General features: G+C 41.1%; 1 protein-coding gene across 1 annotated transcript in view; it reads left to right on the forward strand.

Moving 5' to 3' along the window:
- The first annotated feature begins 6,003 nt into the window (after positions 1-6,003).
- Positions 6,004-23,918, forward strand: part of SC5D (sterol-C5-desaturase) — a 62,308-nt gene continuing 44,393 nt past the window's right edge. Inside the window, exon 1 of the mRNA XM_055273511.2 lies at positions 6,004-6,667. The gene's annotated coding sequence lies outside the window, so the exon portion shown is untranslated. The remainder of the gene's footprint in view (positions 6,668-23,918) is intronic.

A 23,918-nucleotide genomic window follows, 5' to 3' on the forward strand; every position in this document is an offset into this window, starting at 1 on the left:
CCTCTCTTCTGTTTTCTGCTTAGTTCATATCTGCTCATTACTTAGAACTCTCAGACGAAACTCCCTTGATATAAAGCTGTAATAGTCAAGAGAGTCTCAATGGAGTTGTGCTCAGGTGGATATAGTCTGGTGGAGACCACAGGAAGCTTCTTAGAGAAAGCTTCTCTTGCACCAAGTCTTGGAGGGCACAAGGGAATTGGCTAGGCAAATGAAAATGCCCTCTAGGGAGGGGCAGCATGGTGTACTTACTAGTTCAGGCAAAAGGGTGAATCTGGAGCTGAGAGACAATAAATTGATACCTGGTGCAGTGCACTTGTACTGTCCATGCAAGCTGTTTGGGTAGCTGGACTTAAGAGGTCAAGCAGGGACATACAGGAGATGAATCTCTAGAAGTAACTTAACTAGATTACCATGTTAGGCTGTTTTTGCATCACTCTAAATAAATACCTGAGGCTGGGTAATTTATAACGAAAGGAGGTTTAATTGGCTTATGGTTCTGCCGGCCGTACAAGAAGCAAGGTACCATGGTCTGCTCCTGGTGAGGGCATCAGGAAGCTTCCAGTCATGGTGAAAGGTGAAGCAGGAACAGCTGCATCACATGGCAAGAGCTGAGAGCAAGAGAGAGAGAACACGGAGAGGTGCCACACACTTTCAAACAACCAGATCGCATGTGTGGGAACTCAGAGCAAGCACTCACTCATTACTAAGGGGAGGATGCTAAGCCATTCATGAAGGATCTGCCCCCATGATCCAATACCTCCCTTTAAACTCCAACTCCAACATTGGAAGTCATATTTCAACATGAGATTTGGAGGGAACAAACGTCAAAACCATAACAATCATGAAGCATATTGATACTATAGGATAGGCAGTGTTTGCAGAATTGAGTATGGTCTACAATTACTTCCCTTTACTTCATATTTTTACTATTCATTGCTGCCTGATTTGAACCTGTTTTCATCCTCCCATCCATCCCTTTTCTTGCCTGGTTTTTCTGCCACTGGTGATCTAGCAGTTTAGTTCTTTTTTTTTTTTTTTTTTTCCAGCGAAAGCACATCAATTTCTCAACAGCAATTTAGTTCTGTCTCATCTAGTTAACATATGCATTCTTAAATGCTTTCTATACTTGTCTTCCATTCTCCTACCTTCAGCTCCTGACAACTACTTGATTTGCTCTGTATTTCCAAAGCTAAATTAGTAAGAGAGGGAATTAGATAGTTTAGATAATTCCTTTCTTCTCTATCTAACAGAACTTTCCATGACAGCGCTATCATGAGCTACTAGCCTGACCATGGATTAGCTGCCCTTGGGTCAGACTCCAGGCCTGGTGGTATCTGGCAGGAAGGGCAATTTCGATAAGGTCACAGAAATCACGTGGACAGAACGTGCCTGCCAAAGGCTGTTCCTTCAGTAGGAACTGTAAGCAGGGCTTTTGCCCTTTGACCAGGCCAAGGAAAGCAGGCCTTGTCATGCAGGCGTTCAAGGTCCAGCTCCACCACTTACTAGCCTTGAGTAAGCTATTTAGTCTTGCTAGAGCACCAGATCTCAAAACTTTAAATTGAGAATGAAAAATACGTAACTTGCAGAATGAGTGTGAGAATTAGAGATCATATATAAAATACCTGCTTCACAGCAATTACATGATAAATAGTAACAAACAAGGTGGGAGGGTCACTTGAGCCCAGGCGTTTGAGATCAACCTGGGCAACATAGTGAGACCCTGTTTCTAACAAAATGTTTAAAAAATTAGCCTGGTGTGGTGGTCCACGCCTGTAGTCCCAGCTACTTGGGAGGCCGAGGAGTTTGATGCTGCAGTAAGCCATGATTATGTTACTGCACTCCAAAAAACAAAAGAAAGAAGCACAGAATGTTTAACCCAGTCTTAAAATGGAACTTTCCCTACCCATTGCCTCTGTTGTTGAACATTTTCAGTTTATTCCAATTTTCCATTTTTATAATTAATGCTGCAGTAAACATTATCATGAATATAGTTCTCTCTTTTGAATTATTTTAAGATAAATCCTTAAGATATGCTTTACTAGAACAAAGGATATAAATATCTCTATGGATTTTAACGCATATTGTCAAAGAGGGATCCAAAATAAATTAATGAGCAATGCCAAAAAATGTTAAGAACTTGCCAGTTATCTCGAAGACATACCTGAATTAAATATGATGCTTGTTTTCTTTCTTTTGGGTTTAGTAGATATAAATGAGATCTTGCTAAGGTTTGGATTTGTTATTATGACTAACAATATTAGATTTTAAGATGGCTATTGATTTTCATTTTGTGTGACTGAACTGCTCACGTACTGCTTATTGATGAGGTTACAAAGTATATACAATATGTGTATATATATATGGAATACACACACATATATACACATATATATGCACATATATACACACATACATACACAAATATACATACATATACAAACACACACATATACATCTCACTTATGATTCTTATCTCATTATAACATTTTTATGTTTAATTTCATATACTTATAGATTTCCACTCCATCATAATATTTGAAATTTCTGTTTTTATGTCAGCACCACATTTAAAATGCATTCTAACATGGGAAAGGAATAGCTCCTTTTCCTTACTCTGTTCTTCTTCTTTTTTAAAGATGATTTATTATTATTGCCTACCAATTTATTCAAAATTAATTTCAGAATTATTTTATGGAGTTCTATAATATAATTAGGTGGGAATTTTTATTGATGTTGATTAATGCAATCCATCCATTAGAGAAACTATTTCACTTCTTTACCAGTGTAGAAGAAATTTCTGAAATATTCTTTTCTGTATACCAATATAATTTCATAATTTATCTTATGTAGTCATGCAGACCCCAACCTAATTCATAATATGTATGTTTACTTTATTAGAGTCGTTATTGTTACTATTAGTTTTAAGCTGATTTCTCAGTTTTTGTGACTACAAATAATGCCTTCTTATTACAAAATTTTAATCTCAGATAATGAATTTTTGAAGCATAGTTTTAAAAGGAAAGAAAGAAAGAAAACAAAGAAAGGAAGTAAAGGGAGAGAGGGAGGAAGAAAGAAGGGGGGATGGAAGGGAAATTTCAACCAAACTCCACTGTTTTCTAACATCTGTTTGAATCTGTTTATATCTTTTAAATGCTATTTATATATTTCTTCTTTAAATAAATGTATGATTATTTTATATATATACACCCTTCTGGGATTTTCCTGAATTTCGTTACCTACAAATAACAATACTGTTTTATTTCTTTCAAGTAATAACTTCTTATTACATTTTGTTTCTTTATTGTATTATTAAGTCTCAAAGCAATGCAATCAAAACAGTAACTGAGAAATGAGGGAATGGGAGTATACAGTTCCCTCTCTTTACATTTCCACTTTATTCCTGGGGGAAGACACACTTCTATACCCCCTCATTACACTGGACCTACACTAGTATTTAATCTCATTGTTGATAGCTTGGAAGATTCATTGGTGCATGCTTTGCCAGTGGAAGAGGGTGCCCTATTAAAAGATGTGTTTCCATGCATACATGCTCGAATCTAATTTCTCTGCCTAAAACTGAAAGGTCTGCTCTGAAGAACTGACAAAGAATAAGAAGAGAGAAGGTCTCACAAAGCCCTCCTGTTTTTTGCTGAATTCTCCAACACAGCTCTATATTCTAATTTATATCACAGACTTGCCTGTGATAATAAAGGAGTATTTTGTTTCCTGCAGCTTCCTAGACCCAAATGCTTAACATGCTGATGCTTCCTATGGACCAAGCACCAATATGTCTAGAAATGAGCACATGGGAATACAGAGCTGCATGAGCAACTGCTTCTAGCCCACCTGGTGTCTCTGTGTGAAGTAGAAAATTCCCATGAAGACACTTGAATGCTTTTTGTCCAGAATATGATATTTATCATTTATCTATGATACGGATTTATCATACCATTTCTATGATATGTATTTATCGTTTTTCTATGATAAACACAATATGAATGGTGTGTGAAAGGAAATTAAATCTTGAGACTCCCAACTCATTAAGCCAAAGGGAAAAGTCAAACTGGGAGCTGGGTCACACAAACCTGCCTCCCGCTTTTGGTTCCTAAATAAGATGGCTACAAGAGGTAAAGCTACTTGCCTCCCCCATATTTTTGCCCACAAGGAAATTTCTAGTGAGCTGCAAGATCTTTTAATGTGTTTCTGTTAAAATTTCACCATAGCAATGTAAAATGATAGCTTATCTTTATAGGTGGAGTCACACCCAGCCCACCAGACACATATGCATATCTGATGTTCCCCTGCCCCGTTTTGTCTATATTATCTTATGTAAAATGCAGATTCCCTGCAGTTTTCCTCTGCCTCATTTGTCTATGTCATCTTATGTAAAACAATGTAGATTCACTAAGCCAGACAAAGGCATGAATGACTATTTTTCCCTACCTTCCTCTTACATGGAAATTGTGTACTTCTCAATATTCCGCTCTTTCCCCTTTAAATTTGGAGCCCTCAAAATCAACTTCAGAGAAAGGCATAGTCCTGTCTCCCGGGTGCACACGCTTATATCTTTGGCAAATAAAACTCCTAAAATGATTGAGACTTAACTTGTCATTTTTCTCAATTGACAAGTGTTTCTTAAAATTGTTCAATGCACAACCTGCAGACTGTATGTGGTGGCCTGGCCTGGAATGGAGATTGCAATCCATGCTGAAGCTGCAGTGAGTTCACTGACAGTCAGGGGAGTGGCAGCTGATCTGAAATCCTAGTGGTAGCTGGAATTTACAGGTAGGGCTCCACAGACTCCGACTGTGATCACAAACATCATCAGATTCTTGCAAAAATTGATTGATGTGGATGCCAGAAAAGAGTTGCCTAATATCTCAAACAGAGAAATCAGAGTTCTTAGGCAGATAACTATTTCTTAGAGTACGGGTGGATATCCTGAGGACTTCAAAATTGCAGAGGTAGCTGCAGTTTTTGTCACAGTGGCATGGGAAAGGACAAAGCTATTGCCAGAGCCAGGAAGGCTCACCACAAATAGGCTTTTGTAAAATGCAGGAACTGGGCATGGAGGTAGTAGGTGCAATTTTGGAAATGCAAAGTATTGATAGTTAGGAAATTAATATAGATAGATATACACTGCACACACACACACACACACACACATACACACACATTTTTCCTTTTTCCATTGATTCTACTTATGAGCTAGAACTGTGGGACCAGTGCCTTTAAAGTGTTGTCTGAAGTAGCAGGATGATGAGAGGTGAATAAAGATTCTTTTGTGTAGTAAGAGTTAAGCAGGACTACAGTAATTAAAAACAAAATTGGGGAGGGGGTTGTTAGTGAGGAATGCATGGCCGATGTAATTGTTTCTCATGGAGCCCTTGAGGAGATATTCTTAGGAAATGCCAACAACTGTGGGATGGAATGAAAACCCCCTTGGGGACTTACACATCCAGGAACATGGTGGACTAGATAGCCAAAACATTCCTTCCAATACAAACATCTGGAAATACAAGATAAAATATGATAATCATATCGATAAAAGTATAAATGACCTCATAGAAGGTCAAAGAAATTCTCATCATTCAAAACTGAAAGGGAGCTGGAAATCAGAATAGAAAGCTGACAATAAAACCTTCACTGCCCTCCATGCATTTAGCAATGTTGGCAACCTAGAAGTGGTTATTTTAATGGCTACTGGGAGACAGAAGATGAACCTGCCAGAGCAAGGGAGGATCCTTGGAGAGCAATACCCATGATGACAATGGACCAGCTAGAAAAACTCACATCAGAGCAAATGAAACCAAAAGGAAATTTTTGTGGTTGGGCCTGGGTTATTAGTAGAAAAAGAAAGTCGCCTTTGAGAATTTGTAACCACAGGTCTACACAAAGTGACTCTGAGGTTTGACTTTTTGTGAACATAATTCATGGTTAAGAGACATGTAGGTGGCTCTCACCAGTAGTACCAGCTACCCAGGAGGCTAAGGAGGGAGAATCACTTGAGCCCAGGAGTTTGAGGCTGCAGTGAGCCATGATCATATCACTACCCTCCAGCCTGGGGAACAGAGTGAGTGAGACCTTATCTCTAGTAAAAGAGAAAGTGTTAGGAAAAAAAGCCCAGGGTTGGGAAGAAAGCTGAGGCAGGGCTTGCATGACTGACATAATGTCCTCGGGAATGTGTCTAGACTTGCTGGCTCCTTGCTTCTAGCCCTCCTAGGCTCCTAGATCCATTGTATTCCCATGATCTCAAGTAGCAGAACATGTTCCATATAAACGCTAAACTGACACAGCTGTAGATCATGTGCCTGCCCTTTTGACCTCCACATTCTCACCACCTGTTTCTTTGTTGGATTACCAATAAATAGGGTGGGCTCCCAGAGCTCAGGGCCTTTGCAGCCTCCACGATCGTGATGACCCCCCGGTACCACTTCTCTCTCTCAAACTGGCTTTTCTCAATCCTTTGACTCCACCGGGCTTTGTCACCCCCACGACCTGGTGTTGGGTCTGATCACCCCAACATTCCTGGCTGCTCAATGTGGGGCGACAAAGACGCTGGTGAAGGAACGCTAGAGTGTGTGAAAGCAGAGGACGCATCATCAGAGGACACCGAGGATGTCTAAAAGAAGCTCGGTGGGAAAGCTGAGCGCTTGGAAGAACCAAGGTAACAATGTGACAAAGTGAAAGCAGACATTCTGCTTATTTAAATTTCTTAAGGCATTTATTACGAAGGGGGGAGTGAAAGTTAGTGCTCAGAATTTGTTATCTCTCTTTAGTGCAGTAAAGCAGTTTTGCCCACGGTTCCCGGAACAAGGGACTATGGAGTTGGATGAACGGGAGAGAATTGGCAGAGATTTTAAAAAAGCATATAAAGATGGAGCAAAAATTCCAGTCTCGGTTTGGTCAATGTGGGTGCTAATAAAAGCAGCTCTTGAGCCATTTCAAACAGATGATGAGGCAGATTCAGATGAGGAGGAGGAGGATGAGTGTAAAAAACTAATTTCAGATTCTGAATGTGGGGAACAGAAACCAGAGGAAACCAAAGAAAAGAAAGGGAAACTGAAAAAAAGTATGTTTTACTAGCCTCTCGGCTCCACCTGCTGAATTAAGTGAATGGTTACCTCCTCTTTCTCCCCTTAATGGGTGAGAAAATGAATTAGCTACAAAACTTACCGCTCTTGTAGTTGCAACATTAAAACCTGGAGCAACTGGTAGTACTAAGACCCAGTGGAATCTGAGGCTTGTTTATTCAGAGAGCACCTCAATAAACTGAGGCATATCTGGCACAGCCAGTGCCCTTACAAATGGCAACAATTGTCTCCCACCGCGGCGGGCAGTGCTGCCGTGGACCTTTGCAGCACAGTTCTCATTTCCCTGCTTCCTGGGGAGCCACTGGAGAGGGGTCCCCATGGGAGTTGGGGGACCCTTGCCCTCGGGAACAGTCTATTACTTGAAAGATCTAGAGGTGGCACTGTGCATACGGGAATGATTGGTTCTGATTATACCAGAGAAATTCAATTAGTTATTAGTTCCTCAACTCTGTGGTCTGCTTCCCTAGGAGAAAGAATTGCTCAGTTGTTGACATAAAGCTGGGAAGCAGCACAGTGAAAAGAACAGGAGGCTTTGGTAGTACTAATCCAACAGGAAAGGCCGTATATTGGGTTAATCAAGTGTCTGACAAAAGACCTATTTGTACAGTAGACCTGCTGCTGGATGCTTATAGATTGACACACAGGCCTGGTTGGCAGTAGTCCCCGGAAAAAATAAATCACAGGCTGCTTTGCATAGGGCAAGTAAAGTCATCTTGAAGCTTCAGTTTCATGGTTAACCTGCCTCTGCTAGAGAAAAACAGATTTAATAAGCACACAGGCATGATATGGGCTGAATGTGTTCATTGTGGTGTTTGTGGCCTTTATGATGGGAATGTTCAACCTCTACTCCTACTACATTGGTGCAAAACAAAATGAAGCTTTCACAACAGAGTTTTAAGACACAGTTCTGGGCTATATTTGGACTTTCTGAAGTGAAATCAGTGGTCATCAACTATAACCATAAATTCATTGAAAACATTGGTTATGTTCTTTATGGAGTCTATAATGTTACAATGGTCATTGTTTTGCTAAATATGTTAATTGCCATGATCAACAATTCATCCCGGGGAATTGAGGGTGATGCTGATGTGGAGTGGAAATTTGCAAGGGCCAAACTCTGGTTTCCGTGTTCCCTTCAATCTGGTGCCGGGTTCGGGGTCCCTGTTTTGTCTCTTGCTGAAGCATAAAGGATGGATTTTTGAGCTCTACCCCGGGTCATAAAAAAGGTTTCCAGGAAAGATGCAGAGATAAGTCAGTAAGTAGAGATAAGTAAGCAGAGATAAATAGAGAGATAAGTAGAGAGAGAGATAAGTAGAGAGAGAGATAAGTAGAGAGAGAAAGTAGAGAGAGATAAGTAGAGAGAGAGATAAGTAGAGAGAGAGATAAGTAGAGAGAGATAAGTAGAGAGGGAGAGAGATAAGTAGAGAGAGATAAGTAGAGAGAGACAGAGATAAGTAGAGAGAGAGAGAGAGAGAGGGGTAAGTAGAGAGACAGATGAAGGCTAGCAATATAAGATCACTGCCCTAGAGAGGTACTAATCAGTGCCCTAAAGGGGTACCAAAGCAAAGACTAGCAATGTAAGGTCAGTGCCCTAAAGAGGTACAAAAGTAGAGACTTGCACTAGGGTGCAAGCTGCAGATGCCTGAGTCCTGCACCTGGGAGGACCCCCCTGAAGCTGCACTGGGGAGATCCTGCCCCGCCGACTCAGAAAAGGTGGGGCTCCCATATGTTTCCGACTCTCGCCTGCTCGCTTTGCGAAGCCGGAGGCCGAGGCCTGCAGCCAGGGTTCGGGCAGCTGCAGCTGCACCCAGGAGGGCAGAGATCCTGCCTGCTCCCAGCACCCCCCAAGAGCACAGGGAGGCTCAGATAGACAGCTGCAGTTTGGGCAGCTGCAGCCCTGTCCAGGAGGGTGGGGCTTCTGCCTGCTCCATGGAACCGAAGGCCAGGGTCTGCAGCCCCTCTCTGGGCGGCTGCAGCGGGCCCTGAGGAGCTCGTACCTTAACTCAGAAGGGGCAGGGCTCCAGCCACATCTCCCTGCTGCAGCCAGTGTGATGACTAGCAGCTGCTGCCATCAATAAGGCAATTTTAGACAAAACCAGAGAATTTACCACCAACAGAGCTTTATAGAATGAACTTTCAAAGGTTATATTTTAAGCAAAAGGACAACTTTTTCCTAAATAAAGGTCTGAGGTGCAAGAAATAATGGTAAGCAAAGAAAATAGTAAACATGTAGATGAATATAAAAAGTTCCTTGCTTAAAATAATGATAACACTGAATATAAGAACTAGAAAGAGAAAAGACTAAACTTCTGGACTAAACGACAAGTAACACAGTAGGGGAGGGGAATCTAAGTTAAAGCACACTAAGCGCCTGGTATTGTTGGGGAATGTAGAGATATTGATTAGCTTTAAACGTTGTTATATTGAATATGGATTCTAAACATTTATGGAAACCACTAAAATAGTAGAAATGGAGTATATAACTTTCAAATGAATAATGGGAAAAACAAGTGAGTAAAATCAAAGTAATTCCAAAAGAAGAAAAAGAAAAAGATGTATAGAAAAGGAATCAGTAGAACGCAAAATATATTGTATATATCAGTCAGAAATCTTTAATCGTAATACGTATGGATGAGTGAAACTTACTAATTAAAAGACAAAGTTTGATTACTTTTTATAAAATCCAACTTGATGCTACTTATAAGAGATAACCTGAAACATAAGAACATGCAGAGATTAAAATAAATATTAGGGAAAAACTATACTAGGCAAATGCTAACCAAAACAAAGGTGTTGAAGTTATAATCGATTCCAACAGGATGGCTTTGAAGGACAAGCATTTGATTAGAGATAAAGGTACTACTACATTATGATAAACTTTTCATTTCACCAAAAAGATACAAATATTCTGTACTTGGATGCACTTGACAGTATAACCTCAAAATACAGAAAGCAAAAATGGACAAAATTTGAGAAATATTACAAGTCTATTATCATATCTGAGATTTTAATATACCTCTCTCAGTAATTAGAAAATTCAACCAACAAAAAATTAGAAAGGAAGAGAAAATTTGAACAATATGATTTACTTGAGGTTGTTCACTAAGTGAAAATCTGTGTACATTCTTTTTAAGTATATGCAGAACATTATGTAAGTTGACCATTTACCCAGCCAAAAGCGATTATCCAAAAACTGTAAAGAACCTGTATCATACAAAGCACATTCTCTGACCACAAGGCAATTATATTAAAAGTCAATGTTTAAAAAGCTAAAAATCACACAAAACTTCTTATGTTTGCAAACTTAAAAGCACAATAACAGCTAGGCTTTAGTGAATGCTTATTATGTTCTAGGTATTATGTTTATATTTATTAAGGGTTTTATGTTTATTAATTGCTTAATCTTCACAACAACCCAATGACAGGGGTACAATTATAATTCTCACTTTACAAATGAGGAAACTGAGAAGCAGAGTTTAAGTAATTCATACAAACTTACACTGCCAGTGAGTGTCAAAGATGGGATTGAACCCAGGCAACCTGTTATTAAACCTGTGCTCTTAATTGTGACGTTGTGATACTACAGCTGTCTTCACTCTTTAAATAATTCATGGGGCAAAGAAACTATCATCATAAGAGAAATCATGATGTTGAAAAATACTTATCAAATTTGTGAAATGTACTTAAAATTGTACTTAGTGAGAAAAGTAAAAATACATTTAATAGCAAAGGAAAAATGCGTGGTAATAATTATAATGGTTATCGATATTTGCTAAGTGTCAAACTTAAGCAGAAATTTTAAAAATATAAGAATAGGCCTGGCATGATGGCACACCCCTATAATCCCAGCACTTTGGGAGGCTAAGGTGGGCGGATCACTTGAGATCAAGAGTTCGAGACCAATCTGGCCAACATGGTGAAACCCATCTCTACAAAAAATACACAAATTAGTCAGGTGTGGTGGTGTGCCCCTGTGGTACCAGCTACTCCAGAGGCTGAGGCGAGAGGATCGTTTGAACCTGGGAGGTGGAGGTTGTTGTGAGCTGAGATTGTGCTACTGTGCTCCAGCCTGGGCAGCAGAACCAGACCCTATCTCAAAAAAATAAATAAAAAATAAAAGAGTAGTTTGAACAACTTTCTGCCGTCAAATTTGAAAACTTAGGCAATTTCCTGAAAATACAAATGTGATTTACTAAAATTGACTCAAGGGAAAATAGAAAACTCAATGTACCTAAAACCATGAAAAAGGCTGAATTTGGAGTTTAAGATCTACAATCAATAGAGAAGATAGATAGATGATACATACGTAGATTTAAAAAGCCAACCAATTTACATATAGCTTCAGAATTACAGGGTCAGTCTTTAGATTAAGCATCAGGATATAATGAATTTCTAAAACCTGATCTAGGCCTGGCTTTATTACAATTTGAAAAAGTCTGCAAGAGGTTTCTAATTGTATTATAGTGGTTATTCACATTTTTAGGTCTTTTTTAATTTTATCAGCATATACAAATAGTTTTTTCTAGTGTCCAAACACTAACTTCAGTTAAATTAAATGTTGACCTTTGTGGAAGCATTGTGTAAGATTATTATATTCATTCTCACAAGTAGAGAAAATTCTAGAGTATAACAAGCTTATAACAGTCTCATAATTTTTATCTGTCAGGTCCTAATAAGAGATGAAGGACAATGAAGATATTGTGAAAAATACTTTGCTTCCCTGCCTTCATACAATCCTCTAACAGTCAAAAATGTACCTGCAGGGCCCATTAAGGCCAACTGATGACTCAAAGACAACCCGCCAATGGTGTCCTTATGCCCTTCCATTGCTTAAAATAAAGAGCTCAGGGGTCACTTACAGAAATCAATGGATAAGTCAAAATGTTAACCATACAATGCCAGCTATATTTACTTCAAAGGAAGCAAACCTGTCATGCCCAAAGACAAAAACAAACGTGATATCTGATGACATCATCATACTTTAGTCATTCACCATGCCAAAGAAAAGCTTTTTTTTTTTTTTTTTTTTTTTTTTTCTGAGACAGAATCTTGCTCTGTCACCCAGGCTGGAGTGCAATGGCATGATCTCGGCTCACTACAACCTCTGTCTCCCCGGTTCAAGCAATTCTCCTGCCTCAAACTCCTGCGTAGCTGGGATTACAGGTGGGCACCACTATGCCCGGCTAATTTTCGTATTTTTAGTAGAGACGAGGTTTCACCATGTTGGCCAGGCTGGTCTCGAACTCCCACCTCAGCCTCCCAAAGTGCTGGGATTACAGGCATGAGCCACCGTGCCCGGCCTAAGAAAAAGCTTTTTAAACAACACAGATTGAAATAGAATAAAGCGGATAACGACAACCACGAAAAATGCTACTGAAATCAAGTGTAGCATGATAAACTCTGTGGTGGGGCCCTTACCTGGGTGCCCTATGCATGTGCTATGTGCTTATTTTGCTTAATGCTAATCTAATCTCTTAGCCTAGACTAATGTATAATACTATTCATGTCATTTTCCACCATCCCTAATGTGAGAGATTGTAAAATCCAACCACCTTTACAAATATATGCTCTGGAATATATTTATGCTTCTATAACAAAAATATTCATGAAACTCAACAGAAGGGTATTCCAGATCTAGTCTAGATATTGTGGAATTTATTTATTGAGAATTTTTCTTACTGTTCTGGTGAAATATGTTTTCATTAGGATGCTCTCAAACAAACAAAACAAAACAATTTGACTTAAACAATAAAAAGCTGACCAGCTTGCATTTACACAAAGTCCAGAGATAGGCTCCATGTTGATTGATTGGTTCAGAGGCTCATTTGGGTCAAGAACTTAGGTTCTTTCCATCTCTTTGCTCTGTAACCACCTGGTCTATATCATTTCAAATCCAGTTCTTACGGCAGTGGCTGCTGCCATCATGCCGGCTGCAGTGGGGAGGTGCGGCTGGGGCTGTACACTCCGTAGAGCTGGAGGGAGCCCCGCCCCTTCTGAGTTGGGGCAGGAGCTCCCCGGTGTCGCTGCAGCCTCCCAAACCATGGCTGCAGGCCCAGGCCTCCTGCTCTATGGAGCCTCCCTGTGCTCTTGGGGGTCGGAGGGCGGGAGCAGGCAGGATCTGCCCTCCCAGGTGCAGCTGTAGCTGTCTGACCTACGGCTGCAGACCTGGGCCTCCCGCTCCAAGGAGCAGGCAGGAGCTGGGGACAAGCACGAGCCCCACCCCTTCCAAGTTGGCGGGGGGCGGGAGCTCCCTGGGTGCAGCTGCCACTGCCCTCCCAGGTGCAGGACTCGGGCATCTCTGCAGCCTGTACCCTCAGGGGCCTGGGAAAATCCTTGTCCTGCAGGCTCCGGGGTGTCTGTTCCTGCTGCCTGGCCTCTGTCCGCTCTGGGCCTGCTCCAGTCTCTGAGCAAGGTTGGGGCCAAGTCCCGGGACCATGAATGGCAGTGGGAGGCAGACAGATTACTGGGCGGAAGGGGTTGGGTCCCCAGTAAGGCCCCACCTTCAGGCCAGGGAAGGCCCGAAGGCTGGGGGTGGGGCGTCCAGTCTCACAGATCAGAGTGGGGACCTGTAGTGCCTCTCCCAGGCCTGCCCATGGCTGCTCATGGAACAATCAGCTAGCGCTTCCTCTCCTCTGAGATCCCTAAAAGCCGGCAGCTCAGCCAGAGCAGGGCAGAGGGCAGAGGGCAGAGGACAGAGAGATGATGGGATGACCAGCTGCAGAGAGGAACTACCCTCTCTACTGAGAGCTTCAGAGACCTGCAGAGACTTCCAAATGATCTGCCTACAGAGACAAGCCACCCTTTCCAGGGCTTCCTCTCTGCTGAGAGCTGAGCACTCGAGGAGAGGGCCTGCCTAGGGGCCGACCTGACTACAGAGAGGAGCTGCTCACCGAGGGTCTCCTCTGTTCTAACACTAAATAAAGCTCCTCTTTATCTTCTTTACCCTTCACCTGTCTGCATACTTTATTCTTTATTCTTCCTGGATGCAGGACAAGAACTCTGGGCAAAGGTGCCGCTGGCCACAGAGGGTTTCAGGAAGAAAACTGACACCCCAAAGATCCCCTAACAGTTCCTCTCTAGGTTATAGGACAGCTGCCAATTACAATAAGGCCTGCTCACTTTCTTCTTTACATTCAGCAGAGACAAATTGCCTCTCCCTAAGCCATCAGTCTATCTTCAGTCTTTTGGGGTCAGTTTGCGATGCTACCCAATGTAGGGCTTGTTCCTTGAAGCAATCACTGAATGGCTTGCTGGCCAGGGCCCATCTACTGAGTACAGGTCAGTTCCTCAAAGCTCACTGCTGCAACATGATGGAAAGTGGGGGTGAATGTTGAAGAATCAACTACTCTATCCACTACAAAAGATTTCCTCAGAAAACACTCATGGTTTTACTAAACTGACACTTGACTGTACATTTAGTTTGAAGTTTGCTAAGATGAAAGGAATTTTAGCATTTCTTACAGTTAGTGTCTAAGGTAGATCTCTACAAAGGTTATGTGCCATCTTTAATTGCAGTTAGATTTCAGGCAATTCATGAAATATCAATATTCAAATATAAATAAGAAGTATAAACTGATTTTTAACCTAATTTTTAAAAAGTCAGTTATTAGATAAAATAATGTTAAAGTAAAAATTGTAGGTAAGCATTAAAGGCAATAAATATGTCCAAAGACATACATAGATTCTTTCAATCGGAGGAAGACCACTCCCCTAATAATCTAAGGTTGACCTACATGACAGCTACAGTGCATTAACACTCAAACGTAATTTTATTCTTGAGCTGCAGAAAATTTAAACATCTGTGTGTTATCTACATATATGGAATATACGCATTCCTTTTGCTCTTCAAAATTTCTATAAGGAAGTAATACATGCACATCGTAACAAAATTCAACCAGCACCAATAGTTTTTTTTGTCTTTTTCACTCAAATTTCCCCAGAATCTTCCTTCTTAAAGGCCTAAGATTATCAGTTTCTTGTGTGTCCTTCCCTAAATATTCTATATATATGAAAACAGATACAGCCTTTTTTTTTTTTTTTTTTTTTTTTTTTTGAGATGGAGTGTCGCTCTGTCTCCCAGGCTGGAGTGCAGTGGCACAATCTCAGCTCACGGCAACCTCTGCCTCCTGATTCTCCCACCTCAGCCTCCTGAGATTACATGTGCTCACCACCATGCCCAGCTGTTTTTGTTTGTTTGTTTGTTTGTTTTTAAGTAGAGATGGGGTTTCACCATGTTGGCTAGGCTGGTCTCGACCTCCTGACCTCAAGTGATCCACCTGCCTCGGGCTCCCAAAATGCCGGGATTACAGGTGTGAGCCACCACGCCCGGCCCCCAGATACATCCTTTCAAAAAAAATACAAATGGGAACACAGCTACACTGTTTAGCACCTTGCACATCTTCGTTTGATAATACACTGCGTTCATACTCAGACTGATCTAACCTTGAGTAACTAACTGCATGATTATATCTCATGAACTTGAAGTGGAGGTAAGGACAGCACTTGGGCTTAGATGAGGGCTGCTGTAGAAGGCGTGATTCATTGCCTAGGAAGGGAAAATGCAATGAAGAACAGGAACTCTGAAGGAATGTGCCACAGCACCTGGAGTGAGGGAAACAAACTCACCAACAAGAGGTGAAAGCGACGGGGATAAAGAAGGCTGGGGCCTCACAAATTGCCTATGGTTGTTGTTGTTGTTTTCTTATTATTATACTTTAGGTTTTAGGGTACACATGCACAATGTGCAGGTTTGTTACATATGTATCCATGTGCCATGTTGGTTTGCTGCACTCATTCACTCATCATTTAGCATTAGGTATATCTCCAAATGCTGTCCCTCCCCCCTCCCCCCACCCCACAACAGTCCCCAGAGTGTGATGTTCCCCTTCCTGTGTCCATGAGTTCTCATTGTTCAATTCCCACCTATGAGTAAGAACATGCGGTGTTTGGTTTTTTATCCTTGTGATAGTTTACTGAGAATGATGTTTTCCAGTTTCATCCGTGTCCCTACAAAGGACATGAACTCATCATTTTTTATGGCTGCATAGTATTCCATGGTGTGTATGTGCCACATTTTCTTAATCCAGTCTATCGCTGTTGGACATTTGGGTTGGTTCCAAGTCTTTGCTATTGTGAATAGTGCCGCAATAAACATACGTGTGCATGTGTCTTTATAGCAGCATGATTTATAGTCCTTTGGGTACATACCCAGTAATGGAATGGCTGGGTCAAATGGTATTTCTAGTTCTAGATCCCTGAGGAATCGCCACACTGACTTCCACAATGGTTGAACTAGTTTACAGTCCCACCAACAGTGTAAAAGTGTTCCTGTTTCTCCACATCCTCTCCAGCACCTGTTGTTTCCTGACTTTTTAATGATGGCCATTCTAACTGGTGTGAGATGGTATCTCATTGTGGTTTTGATTTGCATTTCTCTGATGGCCAGTGATGATGAGCATTTTTTCATATGTTTTTTGACTGCATAAATGTCTTCTTTTGAGAAGTGTCTGTTCATGTCCTTCGCCCACCTTTTGATGGGGTTGTTTGTTTTTTTCTTGTAAATTTGTTTGAGTTCATTGTAGATTCTGGATATTAGCCCTTTGTCAGATGAGTAGGTTGCAAAAATTTTCTCCCATTTTGTAGGTTGCCTGTTTACTCTGATGGTAGTTTCTTTTGCTGTGCAGAAGCTCTTTAGTTTAATTAGATCTCATTTGTCAATTTTGGCTTTTGTTGCCATTGCTTTTGGTGTTTCAGACATGAAGTCCTTGCCCATGCCTATGTCCTGAATGGTATTGCCTAGGCTTTCTTGTAGGGTTTTTATGGTTTTAGGTCTAACATGTAAGTCTTTAATCCATCTTGAATTAATTTTTGTATAAGGTGTAAGGAAGGGATCCATTTTCAGCTTTCTACATATGGCTAGCCAGTTTTCCCAGCACCATTTATTAAATAGGGAATCCTTTCCCCATTGCTTGTTTTTGTCAGGTTTGTCAAAGATCAGATAGTTGTAGATATGTGGCATCATTTCTGAGGACTCTGTTCTGTTCCACTGATCTATGTCTCTGTGGTGGTACCAGTACCATGCTGTTTTGGTTACTGTAGCCTTGTAGTATAGTTTGAAGTCAGGTAGCATGATGCCTCCAGCTTTGTTCTTTTGGCTTAGGATTGACCTGGCTATGCGGGCTCTTTTTTGGTTCCATATGAACTTTCAAGTAGTTTTTTCCAATTCTGTGAAGGAAGTCATTGGTAGCTTGATGGGGATGGCATTGAATCTATAAATTACCTTGGGCAGCATGGCCATTTTCACGATATTGATTGTTCCAACCCATGAGCATGGAATGTTCTTCCATTTGTTTGTATCCTCTTTTATTTCATTGAGCAGTCATTTGTAGTTCTCCTTGAACAGGTCCTTCACATTCCTTGTAGGTTGGATTCCTAGGTATTTTATTCTCTTTGAAGCAATTGTGAATGGGAGTTCACTCATGATTTGGCTCTCTTTGTGACTGGTGTACAAGAATGCTTGTAATTTTTGTACATTGATTTTGTATCCTGAGACTTTGCTGAAGTTGCTAATCAGCTTAAGGAGATTTTGGGCTGAGACAATGGGGTTTTCTAGATATACAATCATGTCATCTGCAAACAGGGACAATTTGACTTCCTCTTTTCCTAATTGAATACCCTTTATTTCCTTCTCCTGCCTCATTGCCCTGGCCAGAACTTCCAGCACTATGTTGAATAGGAGTGGTGAGAGAGGGCATCCCTGTCTTGTGCCAGTTTTCAAAGGGAATGCTTCCAGTTTTTGCCCATTCAGTATGATATTGGTTGTGGGTTTGTCATAGATAGCTCTTATTATTTTGAGAGATGTCCCATCAATACCTAATTTATTGAGAGTTTTTAGCATGAAGGGTTGTTGAATTTTGTCAAAGGGCTTTTCTGCATCTATTGAGATAATCATGTGGTTTTTGTCTTTGGTTCTGTTTATATGCTGAATTACATTTATTGATTTGTGTATGTTGAACCAGCCTTGCATCCCAGGGATGAAGCCCACTTGATCATGGTGTATAAGCTTTTTGATGTGCTGCTGGATTCGGTTTGCCAGTATTTTATTGAGGATTTTTGCGTCAATGTTCATCAAGGATATTGGTCTGAAATTCTCTTTTTTGGTTGTGTCTCTGCCAGGCTTTGGTATCAGGACGATGCTGGTCTCATAAAAAGTGTTAGGGAGGATTCCCTCTTTTTCTATCAATTGGAATAATTTCAGAAGGAATGGTACCAGTTCCTCCTTGTACCTCTGGTAGAATTCGGCTGTGAATCCATCAGGTCCTGGACTCTTTTTGGTTGGTAAGCTATTGATTATTGCCACAATTTCAGAGCCTGTTATTGGTCTATTCAGAGATTCAACTTCTTCCTGGTTTAGTCTTGGGAGGGTGTATGTGTCGAGGAATTTATCCATTTCTTCTAGATTTTCTAGTTTATTTGCATAGAGGTGTTTATAGTATTCTCTGATGGTAGATTGTATTTCTGTGGGATCAGTGGTGATAGCCCCTTTTTCATTTTTTATTGCATCTATTTGATTCTTCCCTCTTTTCTTCTTTATTAGTCTTGCTAGAGGTCTATCAATTTTGTTGATCTTTTCAAAAAAACCAGCTCCTGGATTCATTAATTTTTTGAAGGGTTTTTTGTGTCTCTATTTCCTTCAGTTCTGCTCTGATTGTAGTTATTTCTAGCCTTCTGCTAGCTTTTGAATGTGTTTGCTCTTGCTTTTCTAGTTCTTTTAATTATGATGTTAGGGTGTCAATTTTGGGTCTTTCCTGCTTTCTCTTGTGGGCATTTAGTGCTATAAATTTCCCTCTACACACTACTTTGAATGTGTCCCAGAGATTCTGGTATGTTGTGTCTTTGTTCTCATTGGTTTCAAAGAACATCTTTATTTCTGCCTTCATTTCGTTATGTACCCAGTAGTCATTCAGGAGCAGGTAGTTCAGTTTCCATGTAGTTGAGCGGTTTTGAGTGAGTTTCTTAATCCTGAGTTCTAGTTTGATTGCACTGTGGTCTGACAGACAGTTTGTTATAATTTCTGTTCTTTTACATTTGCTGAGGAGGGCTTTACTTCCAACTATGTGGTCAATTTTGGAATAGGTGTGGTGTGGTGCTGAAAAAAATATGTATTCTGTTGATTTGGGGTGGAGAGTTCTGTAGATGTCTATTAGGTCCACTTTGTGCAGAGCTGAGTTCAATTCCTGGATATCCTTGTTAACTTTCTGTCTCGTTGATCTGTCTAATGTTGACAGTGGGGTGTTAAAATCTCCCATTATTATTGTGTGGGAGTTTAAGTCCCTTTGTAGGTCACTCAGGACTTGCTTTATGAATCTGGGTGCTCCTGTATTGGGTGCATATATATTTAGGATAGTTACCTCTTCTTGTTGAATTGATCCCTTTACCATTATGTAATGGCCTTCTTTGTCTCTTTTTTTTTTTTTTTTTTGAGACGGATTCTCGTTCTGTCACCCAGGCTGGAGTGCAGTGGTGCAACCTTGACTCACTGCAAGCTCTGCCTCCCCGGTTCACACCATTCTCCTGCCTCAGCCTCTCCGAGTAGCTGGAACTACAGGCGCCCGCCACCACGACCAGCTAAGTTTTTGTATTTTTAGTAGAGACAGGGTTTCACCATGGTCTCGATCTCCTGACCTCGTGATCCGCCCACCTTGGCCTCCCAAAGTGCTGGGATTACAAGCTCTCTTTTGATCTTTGTTGGTTTAAAGTCTATTGTATCAGAGACTAGGATTGCAACCCCTACCTTTTTTTGTTTTCCATTTGCTTGATAGATCTTCCTCCATCCCTTTATTTTGAGTCTGTGTGTGTCTCTGCACGTGAGATGGGTTTCCTGAATACAGCACACTGATGGGTCTTGACTCCTTATCCAGTTTGCCAGTCTGTGTCTTTTAATTGGAGCATTTAGCCCATTTACATTTAAAGTTAATATTGCTATGTGTGCATTTGATCCCGTCATTATGATGTTAGTTGGTTATTTTGCTCGTTAGTTGATGCAGTTTCTTCCTAGCCTCGATGGTCTTTACAATTTGGCATGTTTTTGCAGTGGCTGGTACCAGTTGTTCCTTTCCATGTTTAGTGCTTCCTTCAGGAGCTCTTTTAGGGCAGGCCTGGTGGTGACAAAATCACTCAGCATTTGCTTGTCTGTAAGGTATTTTATTTCTCCTTCACTTATGAAGCTTAGTTTGGCTGGATATGAAATTCTGGGTTGAAAATTCTTTTCTTTAAGAATGTTGAATATCAGCACCCACTCTCTTCTGGCTTGTAGAGTTTCTGCCGAGAGATCAGCTGTTAGTCTGATGGGCTTCCCTTTGTGGGTAACCCGACCTTTCTCTCTGGCCGCCCTTAACATTTTTTCCTTCATTTCAACTTTGGCGAATCTGACAATTATGTGTCTTGGAGTTGCTCTTCTCGAGGAATATCTTTGTGGCATTCTCTGTATTTCCTGAATCTGAATGTTTACCTGCCTTGCTAGATTGGGGAAGTTCTCCTGGATAATATCTTGCAGAGTGTTTTCCAACTTGGTTCCATTCTCCCCGTCACTTTCAGGTACACCAATCAGACGTAGGTTTGGTCTTTTCACATAGTCCCATATTTCTCGGAGGCTTTGTTCATTTCTTTTTATTCTTTTTTCTCTAAACTTCCTTTGTCGCTTCATTTCATTCATTTCATCTTCCATCACTGATACCCTTTCTTCCAGTTGATCTCATTGGCTACCGAGGCTTCTGTAATCTTCACGTAGTTCTCGAAACTTGGCTTTCAGCTCCATCAGCTCCTTTAAGCCCTTCTCTCCATTGGTTATTCTAGTTATCCATTCTTCTAATTTTTTTTCAAAGTTTTTAACTTCTTTGCCATTGTTTTGAATTTCCTCCCATAGCTCAGAGTAGTTTGATCATCTGAAGCCTTCTTCTCTCAACTCGTCAAAGTCATTCTCCATCCAGCTTTGTTCCATTGCTGGTGAGGAACTGCATTCCTTAGGAGAAGGAGAGGTACTCTTTTTTGAGTTTCCAGTTTTTCTGCTCTGTTTTTTCCCCATCTTTGTGGTTTTATCTACTTTTGGTCTTTGATGATGGTGATGTACAGATGGGTTTTTGGTGTGGATGTCCTTTCTGTTTGTTAGTTTTCCTTCTACCAAACAGGACCCTCAGCTGCGGGTCTGTTGGAGTTTCCTAGAGGTCCACTCCAGACGCTGTTTGGCTGGGTGTCAGCAGCAGTGGCTGCAGAACAGCGGATTTTTGTGAGACTGCAAATTCAGCTGTCTGATAGTTCCTCTGGAAGTTTTGTCTCAGAGGAGTACCTGGCCGAGTGAGGTGTCAGTCTGTCCCTACTGGGGAGTGCCTCCCAGTTAGGCTGCTCGGGGGTCAGGGACCCACTTTAGGAGGCAGTCTGCCCGTTCTCAGATCTCCAGCTGCATGCTGGGAGAACCACTACTCTTTTCAAAGCTGTCAGACAGGGACATTTAAGTCTGCAGTGGTTCCTGCTGAATTTTTGTTTGTCTGTGCCCTGCCCCCAGAGGTGGAGCCTACAGAGGCAGGCAGGCCTCCTTGAGCTGTGGTGGGCTCCACTCAGTTCGAACTTCCTGGCTGCTTTGTTTACCTAAGCAAGCCTGGGCAATGGCGGGCACCCCTCCCCCAGCCTCACTGCCGCCTTGCAGTTTGATCTCAGACTGCTGTGCTAGCAATCAGCGAGATTCCGTGGGCATAGGACCCTCCAAGCCAGATGCGGGACACAATCTCCTGGTGTGCCATTTTCCAAGCCCGTTGGAAAAGCGCAGTATTAGGGTGGGACTGACCCGATTTTCCAGGTGCTGTCTGTTACCCCTTTCTTTGACTAGGAAAGGGAACTCCCTGACCCCTTGCGCTTCCCGAGTGAGGCAATGCCTCGCCCTGCTTTGGGTCACGCACAGTGTGCTGCAACGACTGTCCTGCACCCACTGTTTAGCACTCCCTAGTGAGATGAACCCAGTACCTCAAATGGAAATGCAGAAATCACCTGTCTTCTGTGTCGCTCATGCTGGGAGCTGTAGACCGGAGCTGTTCCTATTCGGCCATCTTGGCTCCACCCTGTTGTTTTGTTTTGAAACAGGGTCTTGTTATGTTGCCCAGGCTGGAGTGTGGTTGCACAATCTTGGCTCACTGCAACCTCCACCTCCCAGGTTCCAGCAATTCTCCTGCCTCAGCTTCCCAAGTAGCTGGGACTACAGGCAGACACCACCACACCTGGCTAATTTTTGTATTTTAGTAGAGATGGGGTTTTGCTATGTTGGCCAGACTGTTCTTGAACTCCTGACCTCAAGTGATCCACCTACCTCAGCCTCTCAAAGTACTGGGATTACAGGGCGTGAGTCACTGCACCCAGCCTGTTCTTTAATCTTTCAACAAACTAGATTCAGAATGAAGAATTTTACTGTGCTTCTGAAAACAAAGACTTCTTTAACTCGGTTAATAAAGTTTTGTTTTGTTTTGTTTTCCTTTATCTTTGTGTAATGGTTTTTGAATGGGCTGTTTTTGAATAAAAGCCTTTCACCCTAGGGCAATCCTATAGTTAGGGTTTCTGCATGTGAGATTCTCCACTTCACCACCAGATGGACCTACTTGATATTTTGTCTTCCGAAAAAGCAAAATAATTTTATATTGTGAAGTCTTTCTGACAAAGATTTAAACTGCTCACCTTAAAAAAAGATTTGAGGGTTTAAAATAATAATAAACAAAATCACTTTTACAAAAGAATGAGTAAAATGTACTTATATATTTAAATAATGCTAATAAAATGAAACACTTGTATAACTGCCTCCTGCCTTAAGAAATAAAATATAACCAAATAAATCCTTGAAGCCAACTATGCTTCCTCTCTGATTTTCCCCTTCTTTTTCCCACCTGGATAAATCACTATTATAAACTGTAAATTATTGGCTATCAAAAAATCGTTTTATAATATGATATATCTCTAGACAATATAATGTTTAATTTGTTCAGGTCTTGAAACTTGTATGAAATAACTCACATTGTATTTTTCTCTGACTTGCTTTTTTCACTCATTATTCTTTTTTTGAGATTCATTCACATTGATATGTTTAGCATTTTTAAAACTGCTCGATGGTATAGGGTTTTATAAATAGACTAAAATTCATTTATCCATTTTACTGATTTTGGACTTGCTTGTTTTCATTGAATATTATGATTTTAAGATTTTCACGTTAACTCAGGCAGCTGAGATTAAGGTAGATTAAACATTCCTGATTTATCATCTGTATCTAATACTTCCAGGGTCAATCTTGGGGTTCTGCTTCTCCAGTTTACTCTTTTTTTCTGCTGGATTGGGTTGATTTGGGCTTCTTTCCATATGTGTTTTAATAATTAAAAAAAAATACAAATACATGTTCCTTTGGCAGAAAGTCTCTGAAAACAATGTTTTCATTTTTACTTCTATGATCTGGTATCTGTAATTAGCCACTAGAATTTCTTCACTTCTCCCATCTAGAGCTTATTTCACCTACTGCCCTGTTTGGCTACTAGACTGTCACTGTCTCCAGCAATGAGGAAGCAGGCATCTTTTCTTTGGGGTAAGGAATCCACGGTCTGTTGTCTTCTCCAATAACGAATATGTTGGAAAGCTGGATGGTGAAGCTATTGCCCTTGACATCTTTCACATGAACCACATTAAAAGAGTCAGGTTGCCTCTCTCTTTGTCTTGCGCTCTCTTTCTGCTGGTGATTACGCCGATCTGTTCCAGGTTAGCACTTTCGGTCAACATACATGGGTTATCAGAACTTGGTGA

Source organism: Symphalangus syndactylus, chromosome 3 (assembly GCF_028878055.3).
Source record: "Symphalangus syndactylus isolate Jambi chromosome 3, NHGRI_mSymSyn1-v2.1_pri, whole genome shotgun sequence".
Lineage (NCBI taxonomy): Eukaryota > Metazoa > Chordata > Mammalia > Primates > Hylobatidae > Symphalangus > Symphalangus syndactylus.